General features: G+C 51.1%; 2 long non-coding RNA genes across 4 annotated transcripts; both read left to right on the top strand.

The window, feature by feature from the left end:
- Positions 1–239: 239 nt before the first annotated feature.
- On the top strand, positions 240–4,076 carry LOC118700232 (uncharacterized). Of its 3 annotated transcripts, XR_004982214.2 has the most exons (4): positions 240–533; positions 887–1,082; positions 2,537–2,735; positions 2,864–3,115. It is a non-coding gene; the product is annotated as an uncharacterized LOC118700232 (long non-coding RNA). The 3 variants fall into 3 exon arrangements; XR_004982215.2 differs by lacking the exons at positions 2,537–2,735; positions 2,864–3,115 and adding an exon at positions 4,009–4,076; XR_004982216.2 differs by lacking the exons at positions 2,537–2,735; positions 2,864–3,115 and adding an exon at positions 1,978–2,036.
- A 998-nt stretch (positions 4,077–5,074) lies between these two features.
- LOC118700231 (uncharacterized) lies at positions 5,075–5,871 on the top strand. Its single transcript, XR_004982213.2, has 5 exons — positions 5,075–5,203; positions 5,282–5,323; positions 5,418–5,588; positions 5,672–5,752; positions 5,833–5,871. It is a non-coding gene; the product is annotated as an uncharacterized LOC118700231 (long non-coding RNA).
- The last annotated feature ends 4,494 nt before the right edge of the window (positions 5,872–10,365 follow it).

Below are 10,365 nucleotides of genomic sequence, written 5' to 3'. Positions count from 1 at the left end.
GTGTAAAAATGGTAAAATTTGAACACTGCTTATTATTTCAAAAGAAAATATTTTAAAACTTGACGTGATAGCTAAAATTACACCTGAAAGGTAGCAAGAGCAGATACATAGAATACTTTTCCCTCTTTGTAAATATACTTTTCATTCAAAAATATGCTGATGGGGATGTGCTTTGATGCATTTAGTGACCTTTACAGATTTCTTTCCCCGCTTTTTTCAGTTCACAGAATCATGGAATAATTCAGGTTGCAAGGGGCTCTAAAGATCACCTCATTCCAAGGCTGCTGCCGCCGTGGGCAGGGACGTGCTTCCATAGAGCAGCTTGCTCAGAGCCTCATCCCAGAGCACCGACGGGCCTTGAACACTTGCAGCGATGGGGCAGCCCCAGCACCTCTGAGCAACCTGTGCCCTGTGCCAGCCAGGTGCCAGAGGAGGAAGGAAGCCCTTCCCACCTGGAGCAGAGGCTGCTGCAGCTTGGCGTAGCCTTGTGTCACCGAGCGTGTGAGACAGAAAGGCCCTTCCTTTCTGGAGGGGTAACAACACTCAAAGATCTTTTCGGGAAAAGCAGAGCAATGGAAGGCCAAAGTAGCCTTCAGTTCTTCCAGCAGATTTGGGAACAACTTGAAGGAGGAGCAGAGCTGGCCTGGTGCCTGCCAGCTCTGCAGGCAGTGGGCATGGAGAAGCTGCAATTATCTGTCTTCTTGGCTGAGGCTTTATAAATGAGGCGCTTTTCTGTAGTTCCTTTTCAGGCATGACGTGCAAGTTGCCCCTAGAAGTCCAAAGGCAGCTGTTTTCTTAGCAGAAGGAAGTCAGGAGGAGGCAAAGCCACCAGCTAAGTCTGGATAAAAAACTTGGCTAACCTCTTTTCCCCCCCTCCTCCAAACAGGCAATTGTGCAGCACTCAGCAGAGATCTGCCCGGGAGGAAAAGCAGAGCCAATCTCTGAGAAGCGACGTGCGAGCTCTGGCGAGGACGGCTGCTCCCCCTGGCCTTGGTGTGGGACCTCCTGAGCTGCCATTCCTGGTGGTGGGAGTGTTTCTCCTCTCATCCAGCCAAGCCAGAGACCGCCTAGGGAAGGAGCAGGTAAGGTTGAAGTACCGAGATCTCCCAGGTAAGAAGTGACACGGCAAAAGGAAATGGCCTCGACTTGCAGCAGGGAAGGCTTAGATTGGATTGGAGGGAAAATTTCTTCACTGAAAGGGTGCTCAGGCATAGGAGCAGGCTGCCCAGGGAAGTCCCCATGCCTGGAGACATGTCAAGGATGTCAAGATGTGGTGTTTAGGGGCCTGATTTGGGGGGGCAGCAGCTGGGCTCGATGTCCTTAGAAGGCTTTTCCAACCGCAAGGATCCTATGGTTCTGGAAAGCCTTGACCCCTCTGGCTCTAGCACAGCACCTGGTTGCTGACAAAATGAGGCTGGTCATAGAGCCTGGAGGTCCCTGTGCCACAGGGAGAGGACAAGCCAGTGTCACCTGCAGGGAGGGTCTCGTCCCCAGAGAGCAGCCAGTGACTCCGTCCCTGCCCGGGGCTCTGGGTGCACCCTCGGGGGGCGGGGGACGCACCTGCCCTCGGGTGTCCCTCTGGGCACCTGGGAAGGGAACCAGGTCCATCCATACGGCAGCTCCAGGGCTTGCAGCCTTTGGGGCTTTGCAGCTGTGTGCCTCGTCACAAGGTGGCAGGGACGTGACACTGCCCGGCAACGCTGCTGGCCTCGGATCCTTGCTGCTCTCATCCTTATCCCATATGGATTTAGCAGCAATCTTCTGTCTTTGCTTTAAAACTGTCCTTGGGAGAGTTCAAAGAGAGGGTCATGAGTTATTTCAAAGCCTACATCTTTTACCTATTGGCACTGAAGAGAAAAGACACAAACCTGCTTTGCACCCTTCTGCCTGGAAATCATTGTGACACAGGGAAGGGAGGAAGGGGCTGGCCGGGGTCCGCCTCTGCTGAGCCTCAGCTCTGGCTGCTCCTGCTCACAGGGTAAACCCAAAAGCTGTCGTGATCAAAAACGCAGGCGCCCTTCTGACCTGAGTCACAGGGGCTGTTTCTTCTGAATGACTCAAGATGGGAAGTCATACTTGGAGATTCAGAAGAAAAAAAAACCCCAAAACCGTAGGTACATTTGTAAGAGCGTGTATGTACGTACATTTCCTTCGATGAAGAAGAAAATCTTAGAAATATCATGTCACGTCTGGCTTCCTAGAGAAGATCCTGAACTCTGGGCTTCTGAAAGCAAATGGCTGTGCATTTATAGGAGCGTTTCCCTTCTTTTTATGTGCCTCCCCCAGTAATCTTCTACCCTTGCCCACGGCAAGGAGAGTGTGGTGATTTGGCTGCTCCGCTCTGCCGAGGGTGTTGCAGGCTGTGTAGCCGGGAGTGAGGCTTTTGTGGCTGCTCATCAGACATTTTCCTACAGCCTTCTCCCTGCAATGGTAAAATGAGACTTGTGTTAGCGAGCAGTCAAGTAGAGCAGGTAACATTAGAAAAGAATTGTTTCTGAGCTGCTGTTCACTAGCACGTGTTTCCCCTTTCCGGCAGAGTGCAGCCGCCCAAGAAGGGATTTTTTGTGGCTCAGCCGGATGTGCTCCTGACTCCCACCAAGACGCTGAGACGGAGCTGAGTTTGCATTCCAATGTTTTGGAACAGAGGTTCAGGGGAAGTTTTCTCAGCTATCCAAGGCACGGAGCCCTGGAGCCAAGTCAGCCTGAGCTGCTGCATGCTTCCTGTGAGCCTTGAGGTGAGCGCACATCATGGCGGGCTTGGGATCGATTGAAATGCGCTAAGGAAACCAGCTCTGGTGAGGGAGGGAGGCAGGGAGGGAAATGCTCTCTTAACATGTGCCAATGCTTCTGTCAAACTCATCAGGGCAGGACAGCGTTCAGACTGAAAGTGTAAGAAGATGTGGAGTGAGACAGAGAGTCTGACAGGAGCACCGGACTCACAAGTGCACGAATTTTGCTTTTGGCTTGGATTTAAACTCAAAAGTTGTAAGGAATTTGGGAAGGAGAAGGGACATTTCAGAAGGAGAAGAAGAAAAAGAAGTTGTTGTTGTTACAGCCCTGGCAAAATCTTTGGTTCTAGCTAATAAAGGAAGTTAGTTGAAATTAAAAAAAAAAAGAAAAAAACGTGTTTTTTTTCCTTCACTGTTGTATTCGTTGGTTCGTTATATGGTGTGTTGTTTTATTTCTTGGTCTTATTAACTCTGTGTAAATAGTTTTTTGAGTGAAGCTCACTTTCTGGATGGGTTGGTTTGTATTTGAGGTAGGATTAATTTCAAGAGGTTTCTTTCCTAGACTTCTGATAGGTATTCCTGGGATTTTGGTTTTGTTGTTTACTGTATGTATCAACAGAGAGATTTGGTAGGGCCAGCTGGGCTGCTGGAGTTTTGGGTGTTAATTTATTAGATGGCTTTTGTTAAACACAGAATAATTATGTAAGTTAACAGCAAATTACCCAATTACCTAATTTATCTAGGTATGCTACCTAAACACAATGCTTTATGTCTTACCATTTTTGTGTTCTTCTGCTCCAAGTAGTTGTGTCAAAAAAGAAAGCACTGCTATTTTTCTGAAGAGCTTTCTTCTATAACAAGGCCTTTACTCCCTTTGAATTTGAGTCAGAGGAGCCAAACAGCTGCAGCTGCTCTGAGGGCTTTTATATTTGGTGGGATTAGCCCCCTCCCTTTTCCCAGGCATCATGGGAATGGGAGGCGGGCACCATCAGGGGTATATTAACCCCAGCCTTTGCTGAGGGGTTTCATTCCCTCTCTGGGATGTGCTAGGGTAAGAGCTCTCCTGTCATTTCAGTGAAGAGGCTCTTTCAGCTTAGCCTGTTTTCAGCAGGTGTTTCTGGGTGTCTAAAGCAATAGAGACTTTGAAGATCCTGTGAAGAAAATGGCCTGGAATACAGGGAGTATTTAAGTTGACGATTTTGGGTTTTGTGTTTAGGGGTGGTAAAGTGCATTTGCAATTTCTGGTTTTGTTCTTGTTTTGTGTTTTTATTGTTTTTAGGAGGTGTACAGCTTCCAGAGATCCCAGGTTGTGTCAAGCACAGCACTTCTTTCAGCAGATTCATCATGTTACAGGAGGCATCTGCCCAGTGTCAAAAATGATGTTTGAGATTGAGGCTTCAGATGAGTTGAGAGTTGTGACTGGGAGAGGGAGGGTGAGCAGGTATCCAGTTAGGAGTTATTGGGGGGCCGGGGGGTTTGCAGGCAGCAGGGTGAGAAAGGGTGTTTATTTGAGCCCCCCCCCCCCCCCCCACACACAAGGCTTTTCAGAAGCATAGCAGAGGCATTCCCATATTTTCCTCACACAAGGTCATCCACTGCACTCACAGGAATGCCATTTAACTTTGCTTTTCTCTAACCCAGGTGCCACTGATAATAAAGGTCACACCCTTGGAATCAGGATGAAGCTGGAGCCTGAAGGAGCCAGGCACACTCAGGAGAGGGCAAGTAGCTGACTCGCTGGGATTTGGCCCACATAACTCTGTACTCATACTTTGGTTTTGATTTTCTTTATTGTAGCTGACCGAGAGGCTAAGAGGCGATCACGGGGCCCTCCGAGGCAGACTCATTTCAGGTGCAACGTGGATTCACATCACCGATCATCCAAAAGATAAGTCAGGGGCCACGGCCCGGAGATGGGAGAGTAGAGGGTTGGGAGTTCTTGGGATAGATTGAAAAATTAGCAGAGGGAAAAGCAATCTTCTCCAAAAGGCCTCTTAGGACAGCTCAAGGGAGAGACTCCACATTTGATGGCAGCGTGCAGGTGGGCAGGGCAGAGCAGTTCCGGTCCATGTCATGTTGTCCGGTGTACCGTGTTACCTAGTGTGTCTTTGGGGTCCCTTTGGTCAGATATCTCTCCCTTTTCCCCTCGAGGCTCTCACCACAAGCCTAATGTGTCATGTTTAACGTCCCCCGGTTTGTCGCGTTCGGTGTCACGGGTGTCTGCACGTGTTTGTGCCGGAGCTGCTCTGCCCTGCCGCATAACCTGCTGCAACAGGAGAAGTCCCGGGGACTTGGAATTTGTGATGTGGGGTGTAGTTGGACTCTAGGTGGGATTTGTCGATGGACACAAGATATCTGGAGCTCTTAAGTTATCCCGCAGCCCTTTGACTTTTGTCCTAACTCTTTTTCAGATTCAGATAGATTAAATCTATGCCAGAGGTACCCATCCCGGGTGAGGGGTTTCTCCCGAGCAGGTGAGGCACCGTTTGTCTCTGCCGAGGAAGTGTAAATGGTGTCTGTGTTACAGCACTGTTCTTTGTCTTTCTTTTTAGGAAGTCAAAGCAGAGAGCAGCAGTCAAGGCTGAGTGGGCAAGGTGAGCATTGAGTAGCATACAGAAGCAGTGGTTATTGCTCAAGTCTCACTCTCTGGTGCAACTACAAGCATCCATTCTCGTTTGTGCGATTTAGGCAATCGACTCGGCGTATGTCCGGCCCCTGTCACCAACCGGCCGATGCACCGGGTTTCCTGCAAATATGAGCTCCATGGAAGTATTACAGGACTCCGTGATGATGAAGCCTTCAAATTTTCTATTTCACGGTCCCATCCGAGGAGCCCTCGGGAGCGGCCGAGGAGTTGCGGTGAGCGGAGGAGGTAGGGAGGAGGGGGGAGGCTCAACTCAGGTCACAGCAATGGCAAATCACCTCGTCTCCACTTTACCCAGGCGCACCCTGCGACAACGGCGTCGGCCTCCAAGCGAGCCCGAAGCGTGCAGCCCGAGGAGCCGAGCATTCTTAGGAGAAGGGTGAGTAGCAGACTTGTCGTGTTTTGGCTGCCATGCTGCTAAGATCGTGCACTCACGTTTGGTTTCCTTTCTCTTGGCAGACTAAGAGAACAATAGCCCGTGTCAGCAGGGACTTCCCAGATGGTGCATCCGCTTCCTATCGAAGCTGACACGCATCGGCACACCCACCCGTCCGAGAGATAAGTAGAGGGCTGCAACCCACATAGGGGCTGAAAGTGGGGTGCTGGGTTGGGACTCTCGGGGGGGGGGGGTGTTGAGTCAGCTCTGGAGATGAGGGTAGCCAAGAAGTGGGCCCTTAGGCCCATAAAAGGAAAGTCTCACTTTTGATCACAGTGCTGAGGTGCACAGGGCAGAGCAGTCCCGACGTGTATCGTGTCACTTGTCTATCGTGCATTATGTGTTGTTTGCATATCTCGGGTCTTTTACCTTAGGCCTTTGAGGGGCCTAGCAGAAACCCTGGCATCATTCTTAGCATCTGTGATCTCAGCATTCCTTGCCCCAGCACCCAGGCCATAGATGCGATTCTGATACCTGTCTGAGCTCCGCAATCAAAAGTTCTCTCTTTGAAAGCATCCAGTCAGATGTCTTGTCTTGTCAGGTCTTTTTCTGAGCTGTATGGATAGCTATGCCCTGCCAGGATCCATTATGGTGGATTAGGACTTGTAAGAATCTGAGGTTAGGGAGAGGATTCTGACCATAGGATTCCTGGGCATTCATCTTTGCAGTTCTTGAAATAAATCATTCAGTTAGGATCTTCTTCCTCCAGGGTTCTCTGAGCCTCACCATCTCACCATCGGTCTCACCTCGATCATCTCCTTTTGCATTCTCTCAGTCCTTGCAGCCATTTTCCTCTCCAAGGGATTTCCGTCCGTGTCTCGTGCCCATTGTTTGTCACGTCCCGTCCATCCCGTGTCACCGGTGTACGCACGCATTTGTGCCGGAGCTGCTCTGCCCTGCTGCATAGCCTGGTGCAGTAGGAGAAGTCCCGGGGACTTGATGTTTGTAATGTGGGGTGTAGTTGGACTCTAGGTGCAATGTGTAGATGGACACAAGATATCTGGAGCTCTTAAGTTATCCTGCAGCTCTTTGACTTTCATCCTAACTTTCTTTCAGGTGCAGAAGGATAAAATCCAGGGCAGAGCCCCCCATCCCGGGTGAGGGGATTCCCCCGAGCAGGTGAGGCACCATTTGTCTCTGCTGAGGAAGTGTAAATGGTGATTGTGTTACAGCACTGTTCTTTGTCGTTCTTTTTAGGAAGTAAGTCCAGACACCAGTAGTCAAGGTGAGCAGTGGAGAGAAGTAGTTGTTATTGCTCCGGTCTCAGTTTCTGGTGCAGCTCTAAGTTTCCATTCTCTTTTTTGTGGTTTAGGCAATCCACTCGGAGCCTGCCGAGCCCCCGTCACCAGCCGGCCGATGCACCGGGTTCCCTGCACACGTGAGCCCTGTGGATGCGTTACAGGACCTGGTGATGAAGCCCAGAACTTTTCTATTTCAAGGTGCCATCTAGGTGGCCTTGGCCACCTGCCAAGGAGTTGGGGTGAGTCGGGGAAGTAGGGAGGAGGAGTGATGGTCCCCTCAGGTTTCAGCCATGCCAAATCACCTCATCTCCTCTTAACCCAGGCACCCCCTGTGACGACGGCCTCGGTCTCCGAGCGTGCCCGAAGCATGCGGCCCAAGCAGCTGAGCGTTCTTAGGAGCACGGTGAGTAGCAGACTTGTGGGGTTTTGGCCGATGGGCTGCCGAGATTGGGCACTGATGTTTGGTTTTCTTTAATACAGCTGTCTAAGAGACACCAGCCCGGTGCCAGCAGGAGCTTCCCAGCTGACGAGGTGGCCTTTCTTCGCACCCGAGACCGGCATCCCCAGATGTGCGAGAGATAAGTAGAGGGCCACGACCCACAGAGGGGATGAAAGCAGGGTGCTGGTTTGGGAATTACTGGGAGGGGTTTTTGTTTCCCCTTTGGACGTGGCGGTGTCCCTGAAGCGGCCCCTTAGGCCCCATAAAAGCAAAGCCTGACTTTGGATCACAGTGCTGAGGTGCGCAGGGCAGAGCAGTCCTGGTGTGTATTGTGTCACTTGTCTTTTGTGTTTTATGTGTTGTTTGCATATGTCATGTCTTTTCCCTGAGCCCTTTGAGGGGCCTGTCAGAAACCCTGGCATCATTGTTAGCATCTGTGCTCTCTGCGTTCCTCGGCCTGGCACCCAGGCCATAGAACTTTTGACTCGGGAGCTCAGACAGGCATCAGACTCTCTTGTCTCTTTAGAAGCATCCGGTTGGATGTCTTTTCAGGTCTTGTTCTGAGCTGTATGGACAGCTCTGCCCCGCCAGGATCCATTATGGCGGACTTGGACTTGAAAGAACGTGAGGGCAGGTAGAGGCTTCTGGCCGTAGGATTCTCGGGCATCCATGTTTGCAGTTCTTGGAATAAATCATTCAGTTAGCGTCTTCTTCCTCCAGGTTTCTCTGAGCCTCATCAGCTCACCATCGGTCTCGGTCATCTCCTTTTGCATTCTCTCAGTCCTTGCAGCCATTTTCCTTGCCAGGAGATTTCTGTCCGTGTTGTGTCCCCCTTGTCTGTCACGTCCTGTCCTGTGTCACAGGTGTGCGCACACACATTTGTGCCGGAGCTGCTCTGCCCTGCCGCATAGCCTGGTGCAATAGGAGAAGTCCCGGGGACTTGAAGTTTGTAATGTGGGGTGTAGTTGGACTCTAGGTGGGATTTGTAGATGGACACAGGATATCAGGAGCTCTTAAGTTATCCTGCAACAGTTTGACTCTTGTCCTAACTTTTTTTTCAGATTCAGATGGATTAAATGTGTGCCAGAGGGCCCCATCCTGGGTGAGTGGTTTCCCCCAACCAGGTGAGGCACCGTTTATCTCTGCAGCAGAAGTGTTTGTGGTGACTCTGTTACAGCTCTGTTCTTTGTCTTTCTTTTTAGGAAGTAAATCTGGGTACCAGCAGTCAAGGTGAGCAGTGGAGAGAAGTAGTTGTTATTGCTCAGCTCTCAGTGTCTGGTGCAGCTCTAAGTTTCCATTCTCTTTTTTTGTGGTTTAGGCAATCCACTCGGAGCCTGCCGAGCCCCCGTCACCAGCCGGCCGATGCACCGGGTTCCCTGCACGTGTGAGCCCTGTGGATGCGTTACAGGACCTGGTGATGAAGCCCAGAACTTTTCTATTTCAAGGTGCCATCCAGGTGGCCTTGGGCACCTGCCAAGGAGTTGGGGTGAGTCGGGGATGTAGGGAGGAGGAGTGATGGTCCCCTCAGGTTTCAGCCATGCCAAATCACCTCATCTCCTCTTAGCCGAGACACCCCCTGTGGCGACGGCCTCGGTCTCCGAGCGTGCCCGAAGCGTGCGGCCCGAGCAGCTGAGCGTTCTTAGGAGAAGGGTGAGTAGCAGACTTGTGGGGTTTTGGCCGATGGGCTGCCGAGATTGGGCACTGATGTTTGGTTTTCTTTAATACAGCTGTCTAAGAGACACCAGCCCGGTGCCAGCAGGAGCTTCCCGGCTGACGAGGTGGCCTTTCTTCGCACCCGAGACCGGCATCCCCAGATGTGCGAGAGATAAGTAGAGGGCCACGACCCACAGAGGGGATGAAAGCAGGGTGCTGGTTTGGGAATTACTGGGAGGGGTTTTTCAGTCCACTTCGGAGGTGGCGGTGTCCCTGAAGCGGCCCCTTAGGCCCCATAAAAGCAAAGCCTGACTTTGGATCACAGTGCTGAGGTGCGCAGGGCAGAGCAGTCCTGGTGTGTATTGTGTCACTTGTCTTTTGTGTTTTATGTGTTGTTTGCATATGTCATGTCTTTTCCCTGAGCCCTTTGAGGGGCCTGTCAGAAACCCTGGCATCATTGTTAGCATCTGTGCTCTCTGCATTCCTCGGCCTGGCACCCAGGCCATAGAACTTTTGACTCGGGAGCTCAGACAGGCATCAGACTCTCTTATCTCTTTAGAAGCATCCGGTTGGATGTCTTTTCAGGTCTTGTTCTGAGCTGTATGGACAGCTATGTCCCGCCAGGATCCATTATGGCGGACTTGGACTTGAAAGAACATGAGTACAGGTAGTGGCTTCTGGCCGTAGGATTCTCAGGCATCCATCTTTGCAGTTCTTGGAATAAATCATTCAGTTAGCATCTTCTTCCTCCAGGTTTCTCTGAGCCTCATCAGCTCACCATCGGTCTCGGTCATCTCCTTTTGCATTCTCTCAGTCCTCGCAGCCATTTTCCTTGCCAGGAGATTTCTGTCCGTGTTGTGTCCCCGTTGTTTGTCATGTCCTGTCTGTCCTGTGTCACGGGTGTGCGCACACACATTTGTGCCGGAGCTGCTCTGCCCTGCCGCATAGCCTGGTGCAATAGGAGAAGTCCCGGGGACCTGGACTTTGTAATGTGGGGTGTAGTTGGACTCTAGGTGGGATTTGTAGATGGACACAGGATATCTGGAGCTCTTAAGAGCCAGACTGTTGCAGGATAACTTGCCCTAACTATTTTTTCAGATTCAGATGGATTAAATGTGTGCCAGAGGGCCCCATCCTGGGTGAGTGGTTTCCCCCAACCAGGTGAGGCACCGTTTATCTCTGCAGCAGAAGTGTTTGTGGTGACTCTGTTACAGCTCTGTTCT

This window comes from Molothrus ater, chromosome 3 (assembly GCF_012460135.2).
Source record: "Molothrus ater isolate BHLD 08-10-18 breed brown headed cowbird chromosome 3, BPBGC_Mater_1.1, whole genome shotgun sequence".
Lineage (NCBI taxonomy): Eukaryota > Metazoa > Chordata > Aves > Passeriformes > Icteridae > Molothrus > Molothrus ater.
Note: the sequence above shows the minus strand (reverse complement) of the source record. Positions and strands in the feature narration are given on the sequence as shown.